General features: G+C 46.5%; 1 protein-coding gene across 7 annotated transcripts in view; it reads right to left on the bottom strand.

The window, feature by feature from the left end:
* TIAM1 (TIAM Rac1 associated GEF 1) overlaps positions 1-27,931 on the bottom strand; it is a 466,993-nt gene that overhangs the window by 296,496 nt on the left and 142,566 nt on the right. For 6 of the 7 annotated variants that reach the window (XM_070785816.1, XM_070785822.1, XM_070785810.1 and 3 more), the window contains one exon: positions 14,190-14,361. The gene's annotated coding sequence lies outside the window, so the exon portion shown is untranslated. Of the gene's footprint in view, positions 1-10,117; positions 10,161-10,364; positions 10,602-14,189; positions 14,362-27,931 lie in introns of all 7 variants that reach the window. The other variant, XM_070785836.1, reaches the window with a different exon arrangement.

Here is a 27,931-nt window from a genome sequence, read left to right as displayed (position 1 = left end):
TCTGACACAATGATCAACCAGATGGGGACAAGCTACTGTTCTTAAGATACAATCAGCTTTATTTTCCATCTTATAATCATATCTTAGTTTAGGTCTATTTTGTAGACACTAACAGAATTCAATGGGAACAACTGAAACAGAGACAGACTTTATTTCGGGGGGGCTTCAAAATCACTGCAGATGGTGACTACAGCCATGAAATTAAAAGGCACTTGCTCCTTGGAAGAAAAGCTATGACAAACCTAGACAGCATATTAAAAAGCAGAGTCATCACTTTGCAGACAAAGATCCATCTAGTCAAACCTATGGTTTTTCCAGTAGTCATGTATGGATGTGAGAGTTGGACTATAAAGAAAGCTGAGTGCCGAGGAACTGATGCTTTTGAACTGTGGTGTTGGAGAAGACTCAAGAGTCCCTTAGACTCCAAGGAGATCCAACCAGTCCATCCTAAAGGAGATCGGTCCTGAATATTTATTGGAAGGACTGATGCTAAAGCTGAAGCTCCAATACTCTGGCCACCTGATGGGAAGAACTGACTCATTGAAAAAGACCCTGACGCTGGGAAAGATTGAAGGCAGGAGGAAAAGGGGATGACAAAGGATAACATGGTTGGATGGCATCACCAACTCGACAGACATGAGTTTGAGCAAGCTCCGGGAGATGCTGATGGACAGGGAAGCCTAGCATGCTGCAGTCCATGGGGTTACAAAGAGTCGGACACGACTGAGTGACTGGACTGAACTGAACTAAACAGATTTCACCATGTCTTCTACACTTAAGCCAGCAGGGCTCCAAGTGTGGTTTCCAGAACCACAGCAGCAGTATCACCTGAGAATATGTTCTTTTTTTTTTTTTTTAAAGGAAAGGGATCTATTCTTTAAGTTATAATTTTATTTATTTATATTTGGCTGTGCTTGGTCTTCCAGAGAAGGCAATGGCACCCCACTGCAGTACTCTTGCCTGGAAAATCCCATGGATGGAGGAGCCTGGTAGGCTGCAGTCCATGGGGTCGCTAAGAGTCAGACACGACTGAGCGACTTTACTTCCACTTTTCATTTTCATGCATTGGAGAAGGAAATAGCAACCCACTCCAGTGTTCTTGCCTGGAGAATCCCAGGGACAGGGGAGCCTGGTGGGCTCCTGTCTCTGGGGTCGCACAGAGTCGGACACAACTGAAGCGACTTAGCAGTAGCAGCAGCAGTACTTGGTCTTCATTGCTGCACTGGCTTTTCTCTAGCTGCGACAAGCTGGGGCTATTCTCTAGGTGCATGGGCGTCTCACTGCAGTGGATTCTCTTGTTTCAGAGCAGGGGCTCTAGGGCACATGAGCTTCAGCAGTTGCAGCTCCTGGGCTCTATAGCACAGGCTCAGTAGCTGTGGCGCAAGGGCATAACTGCCCCGCGGCATGTGGGATCTTCCCAGATCAGGGATTGAACTCCTGTCTCCTTCAATGGCAGGCGGAGTCTTTCCCACCAAGCCACCAGGGCAGTCCTGGGAACTTGTTAAAAATGAAAATGCTTGAGCCTCCATGGGAAACCTGTTGCTGTTGTTCAGTGGCTCAGTCATGTCCGACTCTTTGCAACTCCATGGACTGCAGTACTCGAGGCTCTCCTGCCCATCACCAACGCCTGGAGCTTGCTCAAACTCATATCCATCGAGTTGATGATGCCATCCAACCATCTCATCCTCTGTCGTCCCCTTCTCCTCCTGCCCCAAATCATTCCCCGCATCAAGGTCTTTTCTAATGAGTTGGAAAACAGTTTGCCACATCAGGTGCAAAGTATTGGAGCTTCAGCTTCAGCATCAGTCCTTCTAATGAATATTCAGGACTGATTTCCTTTAGGATTGACGGCTTTGATCAATTCTTCAGCGCTCAGCTTTCTTTATGGTCCCACTCTCACATCCGTACATGACCACTGGAAAAACCATAGCTTTGACTAGATGGACCTTTGTCAGCAAAGTAATGTCTACACTTTTTAATATGCTGTCTAGGTTGGTCACAGCTTTTCTTCCAAGAAGCAAGTGTCTTTTAATTTCATGGCTGCAGTTACCATCTACAGTGATTTTGGAGCCCAAGAAAATAAAGTCTGTCACTATTTCCATTGTTTCCCCATCTATTTGCCATGAAGTGATGGGACTAGATGCTATGATCTTAGTTTTCTGAATGTTGAGTTTTAAGCCGGCTTTTTCACTTTCCTCTTTCACCTTCATCAAGAGGCTCTTGAGTTCTTTTTTGCTTTCTGCCATAAGGATTGTCCACTGGAGGAGGGAATGGCAAACCACTTCAGCATTCTTGACTTGAGAACCCCATGAACAATATGAAAAGACAAAAAGATACGACACTGAAAGATGGACTCCCCAGGTCAGTAGATGCCCAATATGCTACTGAGAAGAGAGGAGAAATGGCTCCAGAAGGAATGAAGAGGCTGAGCCGAAGTGAAAACAATGCCCAGTTGTGGATGTGTCTGGTGGTGAAAGTAAAGTCGGATGCTGTAAAGAACAATATTGCACAAGAACCTGGAATGTTATGCCCATGAATCAAGGTAAATTGGAAGCAGTCAAACAGGAGATGGCAAGAGTGAACATCAACATTTTAGGGATCAGTGAACTAAAATGGGCCGGAACAGGCAAATTTAATTCAGATGACCATTATATCTACCACTGTGGGCAAGAATCCCTTAGAAGAAATGGAGTAGCCCTAATAGTCAACAAGCGTCCAAAATGCAGTCAGATCAGATCAGTCGCTCAGTCGTGTCCGACTCTTTGAGATCCCATGAATCGCAGCACACCAGGCCTCCCTGTCCATCACCAACTCCCGGAGTTCACAGAGACTCATGTCCATAGAGTCAGTGATGCCATCCAGCCATCTCATCCTCTGTCGTCCCCTTCTCCTCCTGCCCCCAATCCCTCCCAGCATCAGAGTCTTTTCCAATGAGTCAACTCTTCGCATGAGATGGCCAAAGTACTGGAGTTTCAGCTTCAGCATCATTCCCACCAAAGAAATCCCAGGGCTGATCTCCTTCAGAATGGACTGGTTGGATCTCCTTGCAGTCCAAGGGACTCTCAAGAGTCTTCTCCAACACCACAGTTCAAAAGCATCAATTCTTCGGCTCTCAGCCTTCTTCACAGTCCAACTCTCACATCCATACATGACCACAGGAAAAACCATAGCCTTGACTACTTTGTTGGCAAAGTAATGTCTCTGCTTTTGAATATGCTATCTAGGTTGGTCATAACTTTCCTTCCAAGGAGTAAGCGTCTTTTAATTTCATGGCTGCAGTCACCATCTGCAGTGATTTTGGAGCCCCCAAAAATAAAGTCTGACACTGTTTCCACTGTTTCCCCATCTATTTCCCATGAAGTGGTGGGACCGGATGCCATGATCTTTGTTTTCTGAATGTTGAGCTTTAAGCCAACTTTTTCACTCTCCACTTTCACTTTCATCAAGAGGCTTTTGAGTTCCTCTTCACTTTCTGCCATAAGCGTGGTGTCATCTGCATATCTGAGGTTATTGATATTTCTCCCGGCAATCCTGATTCCAGTTTGTGCTTCTTCCAGTCCAGCGTTTCTCATTATGTACTCTGCATATACGTTAAATAAACAGGGTGACAATATACAGCCTTGACGAACTCCTTTTCCTATTTGGAACCAGTCTGTTGTTCCATGTCCAGTTCTAACTGTTGCTTCCTGACCTGCATACAAATTTCTCAAGAGGCAAATCAGGTGGTCTGGTATTCCCATCTCTTTCAGAATTTTCCACAGTTTATTGTGATCCACACAGTCAAAGGCTTTGGCATAGTCAATAAAGCAGAAATAGATGTTTTTCTGGAACTCTCTTGCTTTTTCTATGATCCAGCGGATGTTGGCAATTTGATCTCTGGTTCCTCTGCCTTTTCTAAAACCAGCTTGAACATCAGGAAGCTCACAGTTCACATATTGCTGAAGCCTGGCTTGGAGAATTTTGAGCATTACTTTACTAGCGTGTGAGATGAGTACAATTGTACAATAGTTTGAGCATTCTTTGGAATTGCCTTTCTTTGGGATTGGAATGAAAACTGACCTTTTCCAATCCTGTGGCCACTGCTGAGTTTTCCAAATTTGCTGGCATATTGAGTGCAGTGCTTTCACAGCATCATCTTTCAGGATTTGGAATAGTTCAACTGGAATTCCATCACCTCCACTAGCTTTGTTCGTAGTGATGCTTTCTAAGGCCCACTTGACTGCACATTCCAGGATGTCTGGCTCTAGGTCAGTGATCACACCATTGTGATTATCTGGGTCGTGAAGATCTTTTTTGTACAGTTCTTCTGTATATTCTTGCCATCTCTTCTTAATATCTTCTGCTTCTGTTAGGTCCATACCATTTCTGTCCTTTATCCAGCTCATCTTTGCATGAAATGTTCCTTTGGTATCTCCGATTTTCTTGAAGAGATCCCTAGTCTTTCCCATTCTGTTGTTTTCCTCTATTTCTTTGCATTGATCGCTGAAGAAGGCTTTCTTATCTCTTCTTGCTATTCTTTGGAACTCTGCATTCAGATGCTTATATCTTTCCTTTTCTCCTTTGCTTTTCGCTTCTCTTCTTTTCACAGCTATTTGTAAGGCCTCCCCAGACAGCCATTTTGCTTTTTTGCATTTCTTTTCTATGGGAATGGTCTTGATTCCTGTCTCCTGTACAGTGTCACGGACGTCATTCCATAGTTCATCAGGCACTCTATCTATCAGATCTAAGCCCTTAAATCTATTTCTCACTTCCACTGTATAATCATAAGGGATTTGATTTAGGTCATACCTGAATGGTCTAGTGGTTTTCCCTACTTTCTTCAATTTAAGTCTGAATTTGGCAATAAGGAGTTCATGGTCTGAGCCACAGTCAGCTCCTGGTCTTGTTTTTGCTGAGTGTATAGAGCTTCTCCATCTTTGGCTGCAAAGAATATAATCAATCTGATTTCGGTGTTGACCATCTGGTGATGTCCATGTGTAGAGTCTTCTCTTGTGTTGTTGGAAGAGGGTGTTTGTTATGACCAGTGCATTCTCTTGGCAAAACTCTATTGGTCTTTGCCCTGCTTCATTCCCTATTCCAAGGCCAAACTTGCCTGTTATTCCTTGACTTCCTACTTTTGCATTCTAATCCCCTATAATGAGAAGGACATAATTTTTTGGTGTTAGTTCTAGAAGGTCTTGTAGGTCTTCATAGAACCGTTCAACTTCAGCTTCTTCAGTATTAATGGTTGGGGCATAGACTTGGATTACTGTGATATTACTTGGATGCAATCTCAAAAATGACAGAATGATCTCTGTTCATTTCCAAAGCAAACTATTCACTATCACAGTAATCCAAGTCTATACCCCAACCAGTAATGCCGAAGAAGCTGAAGTTGAACGGTTCTATGAAGACCTACAAGACCTTCTAGAACTAACACCAAAAAATTATGTCCTTCTCATTATAGGGGATTAGAATGCAAAAGTAGGAAGTCAAGGAATAACAGGCAAGTTTGGCCTTGGAGTACAAAATGAAGCAGGGCAAAGGCTAATAGAGTTTTGTTAAGAGAACGCACTGATCACAGTAAACGCTGGAAACCTACTGAATCAGAAACGCTAGGGGCAGGGCGGTCTTGGGTTTAACAAGGTGATTCTGACTCACACGCAAGTTCGGGTACCACTGTTTCAGGCCATGGAAACCCCCTTGTATGTGTCATTCAAACAGCCCCTAGGCTTCAGCAGGGTGGTGGTCCCAAGGATGTCTCAGACATGTCACCACCCTACTCACCCACGTCCATCAGCCTCCTTGCAAATGGCAGAAACTCAGACTGTCCCCTTGCTTAGATGTCTCTGAAAGTCTCAAAATTGGTCGCCTCTCATAGGCCACCTCTGCTCCAGCTGCTACTCCACATCTCTGTGAGATGACGGAAGTCGCATGGACCACCATCACACCCCACCCTGAGCTCAAAAGTCGTTTTTTTGAGTGTGCTAAGTTGCTCAGTCGTGTCTGACCCTTTGCAGCTCCCTGGACCATAGCCGGACATGCTCCTCTGTCCATGGAATCTCCAAGCAAGAATACTGGAGTGGGTTGCCATGCCCTCCCTCCAGGGGATCTTCCTGACCCAGGGATCGAACCCGCATCTCTTATGTCTCCCTCACTGGCAGGCACATTCTTTACCATTAGTGCCACCTGGAACTGCTCACTCCAACCTGTAGTCACACCTCTGCCCGCTCCATCTCTGAGAGCCTCGCTGCTGTCTATGGGCCAGAGGAGACACCCACCCTCACCAGGCCTCCTTCTCCAGCAGGGGCGCCCCTGCTAGCTATCTACCACTGAAAATAATAGACCAGGTCCCAGAAGCCAAGAGGGCCAGCTGGGGGAAGGTGAAGAGGTAGGAAGATTTTTCTTTTTTTTAAAGCAGGATTAACAAAGGCTAGTGATTCCTATGAGACAAAAAAGGAGATCCAAGTTTTCTCCAGCCCTACACAAGCACGAGAAATGAGGAACATCCTGTCCTGGGAATTGACTGAAGCAGAGTCTTTAGAGTCACAGAAAGGAACACTGAGGGTGTAGGCGTGCATACGTGTACACAGGGGAGACAGAGAGAAAACATGAAACAGAGAGAGAGAGGAGACGGGCTGGGGCTCTTCCCTGGTGGTCCAATGGCTAAGACTCAGAGCTCCCAATGCTGGGGGCTCGGGTTTGATCCCTGGGGAACTAGATATCGTATGTTTGCGAGGAAGATGGAATATCACGCTGCGACTAAGATCTGGAGCAGCCAAACAAATAAATGATTTGTAAATGCAAAAATAAATAAATAATAAATAAATGTTACCTCTTTGGAGAGAAGAAAGAAACAGATGTAGTCCAAATGAGTTCCCCCTGTAGTGGCAGGCAGAAAAGTTACCAGATGGTCTCCTGTGTCTGATGGTAACTTCCACAAAAAGCAGGAAAGCAGCAGGAGCAGAGAGGAGTAAGAATCATCTCACCCCTGAGAGATGGTACCAAGATCCCCTGGAAAACTTTAAGCCCCAAACAAAAACAAAACCCAGGTAAGTATACAGGTCTCAAAACGAGTGTGCTCTGGACACAGAGCTGGGCAGTCCTACAGTCTGGGGGCTGTTTCAAACCATTTCCTGCCCCGGCAACACAGTGATGGCTCCCAACTGCAAAAGCTCCTCCCACCCCATAATTTCAAATATGTTCAAGAGGAAAACAGCATCCCACCGAAAACGAAAACTCTAAGTAATCTAAGAGCTAAGGGGAGAGGAAACTTGTGAAGGACAGGCAGGCCTGGCATGCTGCAGTCCATGAGGTCACAAAGAGTCGGCACGACTGAGTGACTGAAAGCAATAAGAAGAGAGGGGCAAGGAGGAGCTGTGAGTTGAACTGAAAATAGTACATGTCAAATGCAAGGTGATGTGTTTATCTGTCTAGATAAAGGTGGATAAAGAACAAAGATCAGCAACTTTCTATAAGAAAACAGGATGGAAATCTCTCAAGCTTTGGGGCCCATTTCTTCCATCAATTCTGCCATAAAAAGCGCACATGCAGCCACTGAAATAAAGGAATGGGCATGGCCATGTTCCAATAAATTGAATTTATGAAAACATGTAGTAGTTCAGATTTGGTCTGCCAAGTATCAAGTGTACGTATGTACATATGGAATGCAGAATTGGGCAGCATTAAAAAGTGTGTTTCATCTGCCCCTTTTAAAAAACAAGATGATGATCAAGACCATAATATTCCTTCCTCAGATAGTCCTGTGTTTGGCTGGTACAACTTGCCCTCATACACTAAGCCGTGCCCTTCATTTGCACACTCATCATTCTCCCTTGCATCAAGCCTTCATTCCTGTGCCCCTGAGAAAAGTGTGCACATGTTCAGTTATGTCCAACTCTTTTGTGACCCCCATGAACTGTATGTAGCCCACCAGTTCCCCCTGTCCATGGGATTCTCCAGGCAAGAATACTGGAGTGGGTAGCCATTTCCTCCTCCAAGGGATCTTCCCCACCCAGGGATCGAACCTATGTCTGCTGCATTGCAGGCGGCCCTTGAGAAAGGGATATTATAAAACAGATTATCGTCCTGCTTCTTCAAAATAAGCTGATGAAATGTACTGTCTGGAACTGGCAAGTCCCCTCATCACACATGCTTACACTTGACGCCAGGTCCAGAGCTCGTTTTCAGGGAAGGCACGGGCAAAAAAAGCGACGATCCTGGCACCATCTCCCTCCACAAGGTTCCCGCCTCTAAATGCAGTGGAGACTGAATCCCGAAGTCATGAGCTTGACTCGGCCGGCCCCCCTGCCCCCGCAACACCAGCTGCGGTTACGTCACCTGCCTAAGGTCAACATCTGGAAATCCACAGAAGGACCCTGGTGGGATGGATGGAAGCAGGGCTCAGGAAGCCGTCTTCCAAGTTCATGGGGACTGCAAACAAAACACTGGACAGATGGCAAGCCCTAAAACAATAGCTCTGATCTGGCTCCTCACCTCCACCCTTCAACCCACATCAGCTACCTCCTCTCCAGAGCAAAGGTCCCAGGAGCCCAGGCACAAGAGAGAAAATTCCAGAGCCACAAAGGAAAAACTCTGACATGCCTCAAAAATGGTCAGGATTCATTTGCTTGGTAACATTAGGAGGTGTGATCTGAGAATCCCAAGGTCCAGGCTCCCTTCTTCATATGGATTTCCTTAGCAGCCAGGGGAGCCGCTGAGTGTCCATACGAAAAGCATAAATCGACCGCCGATGTACACATGTGTGGCTCAGATGGTTTTCATCACACTTAAAAGAGAAGCTGCCCTTTTTCTCAAATCCAACAGTGAAGAAGCCCGAGGACATGAAAAGGTCTCAGAATGAATCACCCACACACGGGAAACGCTTCCTAACAGGACCAGTTATGGGTGGACAGAGGTGGGGAGAAACAGCTCTTCCTATGTGTCCAGAAGAAGCATCTTCAGGACACACAGCCTAAAAGACAAGCCCAGGTCAGCCGGGGACCCTCCCCCACCTCCTCCTGTCTCTCGTCCAACTTGATGACTTCCAGAAGTAGGATATAAAACGTCTCTGCGGCAGGAAGCAACACCACGCAGAACAATACAAGCCTCCGAAGGACAGGTGTCCTCGCGGTTGGACCTGAACCACAGAAAAGAGAAATTCTCTCTTCTCTTGCCACCAGTGCAGATGGATGGGATCCGAGGATCATTTCCTCAGCAGGCAAAAGCCCAGGGAAGAGGAACTGGGAAAGGTCACGTCCAAACAAATCTATCAACCGGACTAAGAGGCCCCGGAGTGTGCAAGCGGACACGCACACCGCCCACGAAAGGAGGAGAGAGTGAACCCTGACATGCAGGGGCCATCTCCTCCAGGCAGCCTTCCTGCAAGGGGCCCCGAGAAAGCCTGACATGGTCAGCTGGTTCAACAGACAGCTCCATGAAGGCAGGAAGCCGCAAGAAGAGGTGTAGCCCCCATGAGACAGGCAGTGTCCTGGGTGACCCTGCCAGCCATGAGTGACTCCCTCCACCCGTGAAACTAAAACTCACGTGAAATTAACACATGATACGAAACACGTGGGAGAGCCTCAGTGCTACAAGGTCTTTCTGACCCTTCGGTCCCCAAAGAAAGAGAATCCTGCTTCATCGAAGACACCTCCTTATAACGCGCTTCTGAATAAGCAGAAGGCTGGGAACTGTTAGTAAAGTTTGCTAGAATTTATGCCATATTACAGTTACTGATTATCATATTAACACCAGTACTAATATTTGTGGTTGTTGCTGAAGCATGCGTTCCTCCCAGAGATGATCACTCACTCATGGCTAAGCAAACCCACTGAGTTGGTCAACAAATAACTTTCGAAGCACATTGGTCGGTGCTGGGGGCTCGGGAGGCAGGCGGGGGCTGCGGCGGGTGCGTAGGTAGGGCAGTGAGGAGTGAAGACGGGGAGTTAGTGTTTAATGGGGTTAGAGTCTCAGTTTCGGAAGGCGAAAAATTCGGGAGACGGATGATGGCGAGAGCGGCACAACGATGCAAATGTACTTAGTGCCGCCAAACTGTACAATTAAATCTGGTTAAAGTAGTATGTGTTTATTATGTGACTTTTACCACAATAAAAAAATATATTTTAAAATCACTTACTGCAATCGTATCCATTGAAGATATTTTCTCAAAGTCCACACACCTGTGTGTAAAAATTGGAATTTATCCTGGTCGGTACCCCTGCACCCTCCCCTCTGTAGAGATCTCTTGAGGAGCTGCCCCCTTCACACCCAGATTTTAAGCTATGACACCCCCACCCTCCTGTCAACCTGCTCACCCTCAGTCTGTGGCCCAACAAACCCCCCTCCCCCACACCAGCCCTGGGGTTTTCCTTTCCTGCCCTCACCTGCAAGCGAGATGAAGAGGAGCTGTGTGACTCTGGACCAGTGGCTTCTCCTCTCTGAGCCTCAGTTTGCTCCTCTGCACAGTGGGAGCAGTGGAGATGTGCGGGTCAAGGATGGCCGCGGAAGAGGGCAGGCCAGGACTTGGCCCCATTCACAAGGTTCCAGTTCTGATATTGAAAATCACATATCCACCCACATATGACAGGACTTCCCTGTAGCTCAGATGGTAAAGAATCTGCCTACAAAGCAGGAGATCCAGGTTCAATCCCTGGGTCAGGAAGATCCTCTGGAGAATGGCATGGCAATCCACAGCAGTATTCTTGCCTGGAGAATCCAATGGACAGAGGACCCTGGCAGGCTACAGTCCGTAGGGTCACAAAGAGTTGGACACAACTGAGTCACTAACACTATTACCCACGTGTTATACTGAACTCCAAGCCACTGCTTACTCCAGCAGTGAGTGAAAGTCGCTCAGTCATGTCTGACTCTTTGGGAGCCCATGGACTGTCCATGGAATTCTCTAGGCCAGAATATTGGAGTGGGTGGCCTTTCCCTTCTCCAGGAGATCTTCCCAACCGACCCAGGGATCGAACCCAGGTCTCCCGCATTGCAGGCGGATTCTTTACCATCTGAGCCACAAGGGACTCCGGCGGTACATTTTGTCAATAAACAGTCACTGACAGGTAAAAAAAAAGTTTCTAATCCAGGAATGAGGAATGTGGGTGATCAGTTATTAATGCTAGAAACCAATGTAGCTAGAATGCACCACCCTGCCCGCTCCCAGGTTGCTTTTCTTGGTACCAAGACCTTCCTTCTTCCATCACACGGGGCAATGATGGGACTGCCATAGCCTCTTCTGGGTTAGACATTCTCAGTGTTTCCTCCATGTTCTCCACCTTGCTTTCCTTTCAAGGGCTCTGTGACTCGTTTTACTGCCCATGGAAGGGAATGCGGTCTTTTGAGCTCCTGAGTGATTTACAGAGAATGTCAGCCTCTGTTTTTGGCCATGACCAACAGGATGCTGCCTTCACATCGCCTCTCCCATCCATCCTGTCCATGTCTGGCCCTTGGCCACCGCCCAGGCCAAGCTCACCTCCCACCGAGCTCCTAACAAGCCTCGGTGTCATTCAGACCTTCAATGGCCAACCAGCCTTCCCAACGATACTCAAGGGATTTCTCTACAAGACAGATGATGAGTGTCATTCTCCTCTCCTGAGTGACTTGCTGGAGGTTTTTATTTTCTGCTAGTACTATTCAAACTCCTTGAAAGTGAAAGTGAAAGTCACTCAGTCATGTCCAACTCTTTGCCACCCCACGGACTATACAGTCCATGGAATTCTCTAGGCCAGAATACTGCAGTAGGTAGTCATTCCCTTCTCTAGGGAATCTTCCCAACCCAGGGATCAAACCCAGGTCTCCCACATTGCAGGCAGATTCTTTACCAGCTGAGCCACCAGGGAAGCCCAAGAATACCGGAGTGAGTAGCCTATCCCTTCTCCAGCAGATCTTCCCAACCCAGGAATCAAACCGGGGTCTCCTGCATTGCAGGCAGATTCTTTACCAACTGAGTGATGAGGGAAGCCCTCGCCATCTTTAAAAGGCCTCCACAACACAATGCCCCTCTGAACTTTCCCTTTCCCCCTCCACATTGGCCCCCACAAACCCTGTCCACCAACCGCACAGGACAAGACCCCCCCCCCCGCTCCACTGAGGCCTGTAGCTCACGTTCCATCACTGCCCTGGGGCTGTACCCCCCAACCCTTGCTCATCTTCTCCTCACCCCACAGGATCCACAACAAGGGCTGTGCCTCCCACAAAGGGATCTTTAGTCCCCAGACAAAAGGGGGCCCTGCTCAGGGCTTCTGCCCCACTTTGCTTACACTTTGATGCAGATTCATTATGTTACAATAACTGATCATCACGTTCATCTTCTCTGGCAGATTATAAACTCCTTGAAGCAGGGATCATCCCCAGCAGGCACAGCACCCACTCTGCTGCTTCACACACAGTAAACGAGCAATGGATACAGGCCAAGATCGGAAATGCAATCACAACACTGGGGAAGGGACTTCCCTGGCCGTCCAGTGGTTAAGACTCCATGCTCGCAATACATGGGACACAGATTTGATCCCTGGCTGGAGAACTAAGATTCCACATGCTACACAGCACAATCAAAAAAGTTTTTCAAAAAAAAAATTTTTTTTACACACTGGGAAGAACAGGGAGTCTAAATGCACCCTCCCCTTCACCTTGGAACCTGATCAGACCCACTGTAAACAGCTGCTTGGAGCAGTAAGGATTTTCTTAGCCATCCGCCAGCCCCTGGGATTCATAAAGCAATGTTCTCATTCGATTTGACACCTGGACTCCTGAACCAAGGAGTACTAACCTTCTATGGGTTTGCGAGGCTTAGAGATTTTCCATAAAGCCGAGATAAACTCAGGGATTTATTAAATACGTGTCTCACCACCAGCCATCACTAATTAGTTAAATTCCTACAAGCGGACTTAACAGCCTGAGTGGGTCTCGCAACTGAAACTGGAGGGCTCTCCGGACACTACTGGAACTTGGGGGACTACTTGGCCACAGCTGGTAGTGGCCTCCGAAGTGAAACCTTAAACATTAAATATGACCCAAGCAAAGGCCCCGATCAGGGGCTGAATCGCCACAACAGACTGAAATTGTGGAATGGCCTGAAACCCAAGAATGAAACAGGAACGGTCTCTAAAAGAGACTCTGCCAAAACATGCAAGATAGCCTCCTGCCATCGAGGAGGCGGGAACAGGTGCATCCGTGCCAGAACCAACACAGGTCGGTCCACCTCCAGTCCCTGTGGACGGCCTGCAACACTCTCAGCCACACTCTACCTACAGAGTCAGGGATGCGGGGGACACACTCGCGATGGTTTTCAATGGGCTCACCTGGGATAACAGTCTCACTGAAAAGGAGATGCAATAGACCCACGTCCACAGGGCTGGAGGGCACCCCGTGTGGTTACTAGGGGACAAGGGCTCCAAGCAGAGAGAACGGCCAGGATGAGGGCTTTGAGGCAGGGGTTTGCCTGGCATGTCTAAGCCATAGCCAGAGTGAAGAAGCTATGGGAGAACCGCAGAGGGAGAAGGTAGCTCCTGCCAGGCCCTGAAACCACTGCTAACACTTTGGTTTTGATGCCTTGTGGGTGGAGGGGTCGGGCTGCTGAAAAGCACAGGAAGGTTTTGAGCAGAGCATCTGACCTAACAGCTGCCCTCTGGGTACTATGTAGGGGCAGATGCTGGTGGCTCAGTGGTAGAGAATCCACCTGCAATGCAGGAGACATAGGAGACGCAGGTTCGACTCCTGGGTAGGGAAGATCCCTTGGAGAAGGAAATGGCAACCCACTCCAGTGTTCTTGACTGGAGAATCCCATGGACAGAGGAAGCAGGCAGGCTACAGTCCCAAGAATTGCCCGAGAGTCGCTAAGAGTCAGACACGACTGAGCATGCATGCTAAGGTGGGAGGGCAGAGAGGCCAGTTCTAGAAAGGTCTCCACAGCATCCTTGCATGGACCACAGCTGTCATCTTGAGTGAGGGGTTTTGCACCGGCTACCAACATGGATTTAGGGACAGCCAGGGGTGTCCCCCTCACCCACCCCAGCGGCTTCAGACAGGAGCACCAGAACGGCCCTGGTGAGGGAGAGCGTGAGACTGTGGATGAAAGGAGAGGTCCCCGCAGCCCTTTCGGCATCACAGGGCAGCTCCAAGACGAAAGGCAGGCAATGAACTCCGTGCAGCTTTAAACCCAGAGAGTTAGAGAGGTCACCCCAAATGAAAAGGAAACTGAGACCAACCTTTTTATAAGAGCTCCCCTGGAAACATGGAGAACATACACACCGCCAGAGAAGAAAGGCAGCCGCCAGTCCGACAGCACAGGACTCCACTCAGAACTCGGTCTCAAAGAGCAGCCATTCGGAGAGAGCTGTGCAGCAAGACCTCTTAGAACTGGCCCTTCTTTGCCTGCAGCTGAACAAAAGAAAGGGGGTCAAGGTTACACACTCAGGTGGCTTTGAAGTTCAGCTGTCTCCCAGGCCTCCCGCCTCTCCACAAACTCACGGCTGAAGGTAGAAGAAAAGCGCTCTCTGCACCCCTTCCCGTTGTTTCCCCCAGACTCAGCTGGTACCCACGGCATTCCCGCCAGAACTTGCCCTAACCCTGCAACCAGCTCAGCACCAATCACGTCGGAGGCCTCCAACAAGTCACTGAACACCTCTGGCCCTCTCCTTCTTCGCCTCTATGATAGTTCAGTCAGTTCAGTCGCTCAGTCGTGTCCGACTCTTTGCAATCCCATGGACCGCAGCACATCAGGCCTCCCTGTCCATCACCAACTCCCGGAGCTTACTCAGACTCACGTCCAGTGAGTTGATGATGTCATCCAACCGTCTCATCCTCTGTCATCCCCTTCTCCTCCCACCTTCAATCTTTCCCAGCATCAGGGTCTTTTCCAATGAGTCAGTTCTTTGCATCAGGTGGCCAAAGTACTGGAGTTTCAGCTTCAGCATCAGTCCTTCCAATGAATACCCAGGACTGATCTCTTTTAGGATGGACTGGTTGGATCTCGTTGCAGTCCAAGGGACTCTCAAGAGTCTTCTCCAACAAACACCACAGTTCAAAAGCATCAATTCTTAGGCGCTCAGCTTTCTTTATAGTCCAACTCTCACATCCATATGTGACCACTGGAAAAACCATAGCTTTGACTAGACAGTCCTTAAGTAAGATCACTCATACAAAGAGCGGACTCATTGGAAAAGACCCTGATGCTGGGAAAGATTGAGAGCAGAAGGAGAAGAGGGTGACAGAGGACAAGACGGCTGGATAGAAAACACAGATGAGATGGACATGAACTTGGGCAAACTCCTGGAGATGGTGTGAGGGAGAGAGAAGACTGGAGTGGGGTAGTACATGGAGTCGTGAAGAGTTAGACATACTAGGCGACTAAACAATGGCAAAGATCATTCATGAATGCAACCTGTACCTGGATGGCACACACAGGAAGAATCATTCTTGGGGTTACTTTTGCTAATTCTCTTAACCTGTCCATGCATACATGACAAATTTAATTATTGGCTGACTCTGTGTGACCCCATAGAGGGCAGCCCACCAGGCTCCCCTGTCCCTGGGATTCTCCAGGCAAGAACACTGGAGTGGGTTGCCATTTCCTTCTCCAGTGCATGAAAGTGAAAAGTGAAAGTTAAGTTGCTCAGTCGTATCCAACTCTTAGCGACCTCATGGACTGCAGCCCACCAGGCTCCTCCGTCCATGGGATTTTCCAGGCAAGAATACTGGAGGTAAAACAATGAGAAGATCTAAATAAGCTGGCACCAATAAGCAAGAGACGTATCAGCATTAAACAACAGAATGGGACTTTCCTGGTGGTCCAGTGGCTAAAACTCCATGCTCCCAATGCAGGGGGCCTGGGTTCGATTCCTGGTCAGAGAACTAGATCCCACTTGCTGCAACCAAGGCCCACAACTAATTAAACAAATAAACTTTTTTAAAAAACAAGGTGGTAACACATCTTATGTAGTAATTCGATCTGCTTAGTTGCTCAGTTGTATACAACTCTTTGCAACCCATGGACTGTAGGCTCCTCCTGCTAGGCTCCTCTGTCCATGGGATTTTCCAGGCAAGAATACTGGAGTAAGTTGCCATTCCCTTCTCACAGGTCTCCTGCATTGCAGGCAGATTGTTTACCATCTGAGCCACCAGGTTGACGGGCCCATGTATATACAGAAAAGACCCACCTTCCCCAAGATCTTGACCCCTAATAAACAGATAAACATCATCTGTACTTGCAAGGAAACTGTTAGAATGAGCACATTTAGACACTGATATGACAGCATTTAAAACACTCCTTCTGGACACAAATTCAGCAATAAAATGCATTAGACGAATTTAAAAGTTCACACCCTTGAACCCAGTAAATCTGTGTCTAGATTTTTTAACCTAGAGATATAATAAAAGATGCAAAGATTCACACATAAGGAAGTTTACAGATCCCGCAACTAAAAGTCAGAAACTGGAAAACTAAAAGTGGAACCAGAAGAAACAAGTTAAAGCAGGTCACATCCTTAGAAGAAAGAAAACATGCAAATTTTAAAAGGGTGACTTTAGGAAAAACATCTACAGGAAAGCTTGAGCTCCCTGAGAATGTGGTAAATGGATTAGACTGGATTAGAAGCACACACTTGACTTTGTCACGTAACAATACATCATGGTACAGAAAACAGGCTTTGAAAGGAAAAAAATTCCTTGGAGTCAAAAGCATGGTCCAGGCTAGTGACATCAGCCACTGCCCTTGGACAGACCCCAGGGTTAGTTCCTTCTACTTTGCTGACACCCTCTCTGGATGCCAGTGAACTCAAGCTCCAAAAATCTCTAGCAACTGAGTGTGAAAAACAGTTAGTTCAGGGAGGCTTACTAAAGGGATATTTGCAAAAGAATTTTCCAGCATCCTATATGGAAGTCAACTTAAAGATTACGAAGATAAACAAACCCAACATGGGCTCTGAGTAAAGCACGCAAGACTGTTTACATGTTGCACCAAGATGTTGCACCAATTTAGAATTGAAGTGACCACCTGACTTGTTTCGTTGTTGTTGTTACTGTTATTGGTGGAAGTGCATTTGACCAAATTTTGACCAAATACTTCTCAAATCTTTGTCTGACAATGCAGAATGGCCTTCACAACACAAACTTCTATGTAATTAGTTACATGGTGTCCCTGAAAATTCACAACCACCTAATTATGTCCACATAACTCCAAAAAGTGATCTTATTAGGGCAGAGTTTTGCAGATGTTATAAAGTTAAGATGAGGTCACGTTGAATTAGAATGACCCTAAATCTGATGACTGGTAACATTAAAAGAAGAGAAGACACACAGAGAATAAGGTCATGTAAAGACAGAAGCAGAAACTGGTTGATGCAGCTACAAGCCAAGGAATGCTAGAGACTGCCAGAGGAAACCAGAAGCTAGGAAAAGACAAGGAGGTGTTCTTCCCTAGAACCTTCTGAAGAAGCATGACTCAGCCAACACCTAGCTTTTGGACTTCTGGCCTCCAGAAATGCAAGAGAATGAAATTCTGTTGTAAACCATCAAATCAGTGGTGCTTTTTCCATTTGTTAAGGCAGCCCTAGTACTCTAATAATACAGTGTACAAGCAGAAGTCCCAAAGTCAAAAGAAGATAAACACACAAAGAAGGATTGCCATGGAATGAAAATATTCATTATTTGTTGTTCAGTCTCTCAGTTGTATCCAACTGTTTGGGACCCCATGGATTGCAGAATGCCAGGCTTCCCTGTCTTCTCTATCTCCCAGATTTTGAGTTTGCTCAAATTCATGTCCTTTGAGTCAATGATGTCATCCAACCAGCTCATCCTCTAAACCCCCTTCTCCTTCCACCTGCAGTCTTTCCCAGCATAAGGGTCTTTTCCAAAGAGGTGGTTCTTCACATCAGGTCGTCAAAGTATAAAAGCTTCAGCATCAGTTCTTCCAATGAATATTCAGGATTGATTTCCTTTAGGATTGACTAGTTTGACTCCTTGCAGTCCAATGGACTCTCAAGAATCTTCTCCAACACCACAGTTCAAAAGCATCAGTTCTTCAGCACCCAGCTTTCTTTATGATCCAACTTTCACATCCATACACGACTACTGGAAAAGCCATAGCTTTGACTTTAGCACCTTTGTCGGCAAAGTAATGTCTCTGCTTTTTAAAATGCCATCTAGGTTTGTTGTAGCTTTTCTTCCAAGGAGCAAGTGACTTTTAATTTCATGGCTGCAGTCACTATCTGCAGTGATTTTGGAGACCAAGAAAAGAAAGTCTGTCACTGTCTTGAAGCACTAATCCCCAGTGTTTGAAGGCGGGCATTTGGGAAGGTGATTAGGTCATAAGGGTGGAGTCCCATGAATGGGATTAGTGCCCTTACAAGAAGAGTAATGGGAGAATCTCTCTGCCATCAGAGGATACAACAGAAGATGTCCCTCTCTAAGTCAGGAAGGTAACTCTCACCAGTGCCTTGACTTTGGACCTTCCAGGCTTCAGAACTGTGAGAAATAAATGTGTCTTGTTTAAACCACCCAGTCTATGATGCTTTTGTTATAGCTGCTCAAGCTGACTAAGACAGGATCAACAGAAGGAAAGTGTCCTTAGGACATACATTACTTCACAGCTCCATCCTCCTGGGCATAGGAGTTGGGGGATACTTATGAAGAAAAGTTGCAAGATAAAAATAATGTTATAACTTTATTAGCAGTTATCTTGTTTCTCAGAGCAGTGATCCCTAAGCATCTGTGTGCATAAGCATTACCCAGCAAGAGCATTAGAATGCAGATTCCTCAGTCCCCTACCCCAGACCCTGATGCAACCAATCTTGTGCTTCCCTGGTAGCTCAGATGGTAAAGAATCTGCCTGCAGTGCAGGAGACCTGGGTTGGATCCCTGGCTCAGGCAGATCCCCTGGAGAAGGGAATGGCAACCCACTCCAGTATTCTTGCCTGGAGACTTCCATGGACAGAAGAGCCTGGTGGTCTAGAGTCCTTGAGGGCTGCAAAGAGTCAGACACAACTGAGCAACTTTCACTTTTCACTCACATTCTGACAAAGCTGGATTCCTGATCATACTTTGAAAGACTCTGCTAGGATTCAACAAGACATGTAACAGAAACATCCTCTCTGGAGCTTCCCATCTACCTACCTCTCCAGCCTGGTGTCTCAAGTCTCTCTCCAACAACCCAGGAGCACAGGAACCCTTTAAGTCTGAGCTCACACCATCCATGACTGCTGCCAGGAATGTCCTGTACCTCCATCTGCATCCGCCTTTGGCTGGCTACTCCTGCACAGTACAGACCTGAATGTCTCCAGGAACTCTTCCTGACCAGGAACTGACCACGCACTCATTCCTTCACCATTCTCTAGAGCCTATGAAGAAGCATTGTTCCTGGTACCAAGAAAAACAAGCTCAACAGAACTGATATTCTTATTGGTAAAGATACAACACACACATAATGGCTAGGAGCTGGTCTCTGGAACCAGACTGCCTAGCCTAAAATCCTGGGATAAGCTGTAGCCCCTCTTGGGGCTGCTGCCAGGATTCAGCCAGTGGGTACTTGCAAGAGTGCAATAAAAGATCATTTCTATTCAATAAACAAGATAAGTTCAGATTCTGATACATACAGTGATAAGCAGGGTACCTTGAGAGAGTAACCTGGTACTGTATCATGGGGTGGACACCGTGGGGTTGGGGAGGATTATTTGGGGTAAACCTTGAAGACACTGTGTCATGAGGCCTGGCCAGTCTCAGGGATCTGACATGTTCATTTCCAGGTGACAAAAATCTCAGATGTCAGAGAGTCGTTCTCCAGCATCTCTGCATGCAACATGCCCCTTGGCAAGGACTTAGCTATTCTCACCATAAAGATTCGAGTAAGACAGTTCTTCAAGCAGATATTAGAGCAGGTGACTGATGGATGAAGGCACATCAAGAGAAGAAGCACAAGGCAGACACTCGTGTGACCAATCATGATCAGCCTTGGATCCATTAGACGCCATCCTCTGAGAATCCACAGAAATTCTGAGAGATGCCACAGGTAAGAGCTCCACAAGCCCAGGTAGGAACAAGGATGACAACGTTCATTATTAATACCAAGACAACTGCATGAAATCAACATGCGGGGGAGGCCTGCTGACACCTGAACTCACAGTCTGCTGCCCTGGGCCACCTCCCTGATTACGGTGTAGGGCACTCCAGCGTGGAGATGCAATCGCTGAATGCACATAAGCTATAGCTATCAGCATGCAATAAATGTAGTGGTGGATGAATAAAGGGTTGCATCTCTTTGCACTGATTGCCTCAGTGGTCCTGGGTAAGAATGCATTCAAATGTAACACAGTTGGGACTTCCCTGGCAGTCCAAAGGTTAAGAACTCACCTTTCAATGCAGGGGACTCAGGTTCAATCCCTGGTTTAGAATTAAGATCCCACGTGGCGCAGAGCAACCAAGCCCTGGCAACGCAACTAGAGAGAAGCCGTGTGCTGCAGAGAAAGAGCCCACGTACCACAGCTAAAACCTGACACAGCTAAATAAATACATAAAGAAACACTTATTTTAAAAATATAACACAATATGTGCTTGAAACTAATACTGTAAATCAACTTTACTTCAATAAAAACATGCACTATGATGGTTAGATTGCCTGGAAATGATTAGACGGCTGGACCTTACATGTCACAACATTTTTGATCACCGTGTAGAATCCTAGATATCAAGGTAGGTGATGTATGATGAAACAGGCCCTAAAGCTATGATGGACTGGCCCATAATCTCACATCTATTTACCAGCCATGACAGGTACTATCCATAAATGACAGCTCACAGAATCCCTCTCCACCTATAATATGGGCCCAGAAAAACTTTATACCCTGCAGCTGATGGCTCCATTCAACTTCCTGCCTGTCTCCCAACTTCTTCTTTTCCCATGTCCCAGTGAAACTAAAAGAGTGGCTTGATCCTTCACTACTTTCAAAGCTCCGGTGCCTTCAGCACTGACACTGCAGAGGAGACAGCTCCCTGCAGAGGATTCTGGTGCTGTCTAGAAAAGCCACTGGAAAATATGCCACCTTGTGGCGAGTCACATTTAGGAAAGGGATGCAGTGACAGCCCCAAATGGGGGTGAAGGTCCTCAGAACTAAAGGATGCAAACCTGAGACGTGGAGGATAAAGCTGCTAACCTTTGCTCTAAGATGCTTCACAACCGTCCCTGCCTCCTTCCTTTAGCTGGTCCCCACGCCATGGCCACACCAGGCTCCTTGATGCCCCATCCCCAAAGAACACTCCGAGTATCTTTACACTTGCACTCATGACCTCTGCTCAGAATGTCCCTTCCCTCCACGCACAGGGAGGCTCCCTAAGACATTGAACTCATCTATCAGAATTCCATTCAAGCATCACAGTGGCTCCCTAAAGACTCCCTTGAATGTTTTGGGGAGGTCCACCCAAGCTCCAGCACCCACAGTCCATACTCTGAACCATCCATCAGCGTGGTTGGCCATCTGACCTGTGACAGGGTGAGCTTCTCAAGGACACAAATGGGGTCTCGTTTTTTACCATATCATCATCACCAACAGTCACATAGTAGACCCTGATGCCCCCCGTGAGCTCTGTGGACAGAAATCATCCTGAAGACGAGGGCACTGAGTCAGAGCTCCCCTCACCTTCTGCCCGGTATACCCTCCAAAGCACCCGAAGTTTCTCCAGTACAGAACCCAGTACTTTGTGATTAACATCTATGTTGAATTCACTTAATGCCCATCTTGCCCACAAGACAGGGTGCTCTTTAGAGCCAGGGGATGTGTTGGGTATTTCGTGCTATGTCTTCAGCCCCAGTCCGACAGCTGGTTCTTGGCATGAGGAGAAATATGATGCTGATAATAAACGAACCCCTCACATGTGAGATTACTTGACACCTTGGAAAGTTACACACGAAGCTTGCAAACGTTATGCTGGGTGAAAGAAGTTAGTCATAAAAGGTCACATATTTATGATCCCACTTATATGAAACATCCAGAATAGGCAAATCCACAGGGACAGAAATAGATTAGTGATTGTCTAAGCTGGAATGGGGGCTGGGGGGCGGCAGGCTGGAGGAAAATGGGTGGTAACTGCTGATGGGTACAGGGGTTCTTTTGGGGATGACAAAAATGTTCGGAGATTGGCCATTGCACAACGTTGAGAACGTGGTGGGGAAAAACACTAGTTTGTAAACTTTACATGGTAAATCAAACAGTATATGAATTATATCTCAATAAGTTCAGTTCAGTTCAGTCGCTCAGTCGTGTCCAACTCTTTGCGATCCCATGAATCACAGCACACCAGGCCTCCCTGTCCATCACCAACTCCCAGAGTTTACTCAAACTCATGTCCATCAAGTTGGTGATGCCATCCAGCCATCTCATCCTCTGCCGTGCCCTTCTCCTCCTGCCCCCAATCCCTCCCAGCATCAGGGTCTTTTCCAATGAGTCAACTCTTCTCGTGAGGCGGCCAAAGTATTGGGGTTTCAGCTTTAGCATCAGTCCTTCCAATGAACATGCAGGACTGATCTCCTTTAGGATGGATTGGTTGGATCTCCTTGCAGTCCAAGGGGCTCTCAAGAGTCTTCTCCAACACCACAGTTCAAAAGCATCAATTCTTCGGTGCTCAGCTTTCTTCACAGTCCAACTCTCACATCCATACATGACCACTGGAAAAACCATAGCCTTGACTAGACGGACCTTTGTTGGCAAATGCCTCTGCTTTTTAATAAGCTGTCTAGGTTTGTCATAACTTTCCTTCCAAGGAGTAAGCGTCTTTTCATTTCATGGCTGCAATCACCATCTTCGGTGATTTTGGAGCCCAAAAAAGCTGTTCAAAAAAAAGTTGCACAAATTCTACTGTCAAGGATATTCAAAAATTAAGTCAGCTCAAGAAAGGTACATGGTATCATCAGGAGGAACCATGGAAATCCTTAGAATGCATATAATTTTTTTAAATAGTGAGTGTGCTTAGTCACTCAATAGATATAGATTTTATTTAGTATCCTATAACTAGAACTTAAGAGAATGTTGGAAAGCATCTGACTTTCCTTTTGTATTAATTTTTGTTGAAGCATAGTTGCCTCACAATGTTGCATTGGTTTCCTGCTGCAGAGCACAGTGAATCAGCCATACGAATACACGTGCCCTTCTTTCTCAGGGTCACCACAGCACTGAGCAGAGCTCCCTGTGCTCTGCAGTGGGTTCTCATCAGTTACATATTTTATACAGTATCAATCTCCCAACTCACCCCACTCCCCTTCCTGCCTTGGTATTCTCACATTTATTCTCTGCATCTGCGTCTCTATTTCTGGAAAGCATCTGAATTCCTTACTTTTAAAGCACTGGAAAATGAGATGCAGAAGTTCACTGATTTGTCTCAGATCTCGCCTCCAGCTTGTAGTAACTGAAGGTCCACACTCAATCACAGCAGCATCATTTATAACAATCCAAAGATGGAAGCAACCCAAGGATCCACAGACGGATGACTGGTTAAACATGTGATACATACATACAAAAGGATATCATTCAGCCTTCAAAAGGAAAGAACCATGCCACGTGCTACAGCAGGAATGGACTTGGAGACATGACGCTAGGACAAAGAAGTCAGACACAAAAGAACAAATACTGTGATTCTGCTTATGTGAGGAACCTAGGATAATTAAATCTACAGAAATAGAAAGTAGAATGGTGGTTATTGGGAGCTGGGGGAGGAAAAAATGCAGAACTGTTGTTTGATGGGTACAGATTCAGTTTTGCAAGATAGAAAGGGTTCTATAAACTGATTACACACAATACGAATGTACTAGGGCTTCTCCGGTGGCTCAGTGGTAAAGAATCCGCCTGCAATGAAGGAGCTGCAGGAGACGTGGCTTCCATCCTTGGGTCGGGAAGATCCCCTGGAGGAGGGCATGGCAATCCACTCCGTGTTCTTGCCTGGAGAATCCCATGGACAGAGGAGTCTGGCGGGCAACAGCCCATGGGGTCACAAAGAGTCGGACATGACTGAAGCCATAGCAGGCACGCACATATTTTATCACAAATTTACAATAAATTTTTATAAAAAGAGAGAGATCAAACCTCAAGTCTCCCAACACTTATCCTAACCACACCCTGCAGCATGGCGCTCTCAGACCCAGCAAAATGATCAGATGAAAAGCAGAAAAAGCCCATTCTGCTCCATCAGACTTCACGACGGAGAAATGAAGTCAATCTCTCCAAGGGACTGCTTCCAAAGAATTTCAGGAACTTTAACAAACCTCAGCAACACCAATCAATACACAGATCAATAAAATAGAGTCCACTCCACAGGTCTGAGTGTTCCCCAGAACAAAGCCCTGCCAGAAGGTGATGGTGATGGTGGCAGAGCAGCTCAAACAGCTTTCTCCAGGACAGGGCTTCTCAGGCCAAACTGAGCATAGAATCAACCAGAGACCTTGTGAAAATGCAGGCTCACCAGGGTGAGGCCTGAGAATCTGCACTTGTAATAGGTGCCCAGATGACGGGGGTATGATGCTGGTCCCAGGGACCACTCTTTCCCACTCCAAGTGGCCAGAATGGAGATGAAACTCCACACCACATCCCTCTCCCCAGACGAGAAGCTATCTTCATGGGCTGAAGGCTCCATGGCAACATTCCACTTTCAGCGGAAGTACGTACCCCCATCACAAGCCAGTATATTTCAGTTCATTTCAGTCTGAATTAGAAAACCCACATATTTTGTGGTTTCTGAAAATGCAGGTTTGATTTACACTAAAACTGAGTCAGTGGGTTGACTGCTTGATTGTTGGCGGCATGGGTAAGAAACCAACTGTGGTCCACTCTTTAAAGGGAATATTAAATATGACTTAAAATTCCAAAGTCGATGGAATGTGGTCTAATATCTGATTCATAAATGTGCCTTGGTAAACCATACTGGAAAAAGCCACAACACACAGAGAGCTGAAACATTCTGTTCTACACAGGGTCATAGACAATAGGGAGTTTGGGTTTGTTTTTGGTTTTCTTAATTTTTTTAAATTTTTATTCATTTATTTATTTACAGCTGTGCTGGGTCTCTGTTGCTGCACGGGCTTTCCTCTAGTTGTGGAGAGAAGAGGCAACGCTAGTTGCAGTGCGTGGGCTTCTCAATGTGGTGGCTTCTCTTGTTGCACAGGACAGGCTCTAGAGCACTCGGGCTTCAGTAATTGTGGCACAGGGGCTCAGCAGCTGTGGGAGACGGGTTTAGTTGATCCGCAGCATGCAGGATCTTCCCAGACTAGGGATCGAACCCATCTCTTGCATTGCCAGGCAGATTCTTTACCACTGAGCCACAAGGGAAGCCCTACAACATGGTTTTTTAACCTTGATGTTCATGAAGTTTTGGTTTTCCTGCCATTTCCCAATAGAAATGAACAAGGAAGGAAACTCATCTACATAGGGACAAGAGGTCTGTGAGGACCAGAGCCTATAATCAAGAGGACAGATGTTAAAGCACCAGACAAGAACCAAGAGAAATGAAAATGACAGATTATGTTTTCAGGATCAGAGGTTACCAATTAAAATTAAAAGTATTCTTATAGAACACTTCTCTTAAAAAGAGAAGGCAAAAAATTGACTCCCTGCAATCAGAAACTATCCCAAAATATTCTACAGCAAGTCTGACACATGACTTCTGAGAACTTTGCAGCTTGACACCAAATGAGCTTCTAACTTTCACTGCAGTTGCTAATACCCATTTCAATACCCCTGTTTCAACTAATTAACCCTTGCACTTTATTGCTGTTACAATTAGTGAGTCCCCAAAACAGGAAAGGGTGGTTTATCTATTACTCACAAGATCTACTAAGTGATTCAACCTCAAGAGATACAACCATCACTAGTCTTTACTTATTGCCAAGTCATTTTAACTTAAAAAAAAAAAAAAAAAAAACACTTCATCTGAAAGGACAGTTATAAACAATTCAAACGAAAACCTCAAGAAGTTCGAGGAGAAAGAATACAGTAGTCAGGATCAGCCACAGAGCAGTCAGAGAAGACGCTTCATCCACTGCCCTGGTGGTGTCACCGGCACAATCTTATTGTGTAAACTGGCAACATGTGCTCTCTAGAGTGTTTAGACTTTTTAACCGAACGATTCCTCTTTTGATGATCTATTGTCAAGAAATACTCCAAAATTCAGAAAAAGCACCAGATGGATATAAAGACATCCTCTTGAGTACTTCGTCACAACAGAAAGAGCACCAGAGACGAGCACTGGGAGGCATGTACCCTGTCGCTGGAGCTAAGCAGGAACTACACCTCCCAGAATCCCCTCTCCTAGGAGCTACTTGTTTAGAATCAGCCATCAGGGGAGTTTACTCAGGCTCTGAAAGCACATTTCAAAGACATTTGAAATGACATTACTTTAAAACACATTACTTTGCCAACAAAGGTCCATCTAGTCACGGCTATGGTTTTTCCAGTACTTATGTATGGATGGGAGAATTGGACTATAAAGAAAGCTGAGCACTGAAGAATTGATGCTTTTGAACTGTGTGGTGTTGGAGAAGACTCTTGAGAGTCCCTTGGACAGCAAGGAGATCCAACCAGTCCACCCTAAAGGAGATCAGTCCTGGGTGTTCATTGGAAGGACTGATGCTGAAGCTGAAACTCCAATACTTTGGCCACCTGATGCAAATAACAGACTCATTGGAAAAGACTCTGATGCTGGGAAAGATTGAAGGCAGGAGGAGAAGGGGACAACGGAGGATGAGAGGGTTGGATGGATCACCAACTCGATGGACATGAGTTTGAGTAAACTCCGAGAGTTGGTGATGGACAGGGAGGCCTGGCGTGCTGCAACTCATGGGGTCACAAAGAGTTGGACACGGCTGAGCGACTGAACTGAACTGAACTGAACTTGAAAGCCCAAGTGGAGAAGCAGGTAGGGTCAGGGTGGTGAGCTCTGTATGGCACGGTAGTGGGGACAGACGCTGGAGCTCCTGAGCCAGACAAACGTGCAGCTCCGAGGTCAGCGGCAAGCCTCTTCTGCAAGTCACCCCGCGTCATCATCAAGGTGGGAGGCAGGGAAAAACTTGGGCCTCAATGTGTCCTGGCTCTTCCTCCTACTCCTGCGGCTGTTTTTCCTGAACTTCTTCCAGCGCCCACAAGTACACGGAGTCAACTTCCCATGAGGAATCCCTATTTCACACCCATCATTGTGATGGTTAACTTTATGTGTCTACATGACTAGGCAAACAGATGCCTAGAGAGTCGGTAAAACATTATTTCTGGATGTGTCGGTGAGGGTTTTTCTGGATGAGATAAGCATTTGAATCAATAGACGAGTAAAAATGATCACCGTCTCTAATGTAAGCAGACATCATCCAATTCACTGAAGACCTGAATACAACAAAAGGATGGAGGAAGGGAACTCTCTCTCTCTCTCTCTCTCTCTCTCTCTCTCTCAGCTGATACATCCATCTTCCCCTGCCCTGGGACACCGGCACTCCTGATTCTCAGGCTTCAGATTCAGACTGAACCACACAGCTGCTCTCCTGGGTCTCCAACCTGCAGACAGTAGGCAGCACAAGGGACTTCTCTGCAATCATAATTGCATGAACCAATTTCTACCATAAATTTCAGTGCCCACCTGCCCTTTCACATAGACGTGTGTGTGTGTGTGTGTGTTAGTTGCTCAGTCACGTCTGTCTTTGCAATCCCATAAACTGTAGCCCACCAAACTCCTCTGTCCATGCAAGAATTCACCAGGCAACAATACTGAAGTGGACTGCCATTTCCTTCTCCAGGATATCTTCCTGACCCAGGGATCAAACTCGTGTCTCCCACATGGCAGGCAGATGTTTTACCACTTGAGCCATCAAGAAAGCCATCCAAATAGACAGACAAATAGATAAATAGATAGATTCTATTGGCTTGTTCTTTTTCTCTGGAGAACTCTAATACACTCACCACACCTTAACTGATAAATAATCAGTGCATGCAAA

This window comes from Bos indicus, chromosome 1 (genome assembly GCF_029378745.1).
Source record: "Bos indicus isolate NIAB-ARS_2022 breed Sahiwal x Tharparkar chromosome 1, NIAB-ARS_B.indTharparkar_mat_pri_1.0, whole genome shotgun sequence".
NCBI lineage: Eukaryota > Metazoa > Chordata > Mammalia > Artiodactyla > Bovidae > Bos > Bos indicus.
This window is presented reverse-complemented; position numbering and strand designations above follow the sequence as displayed.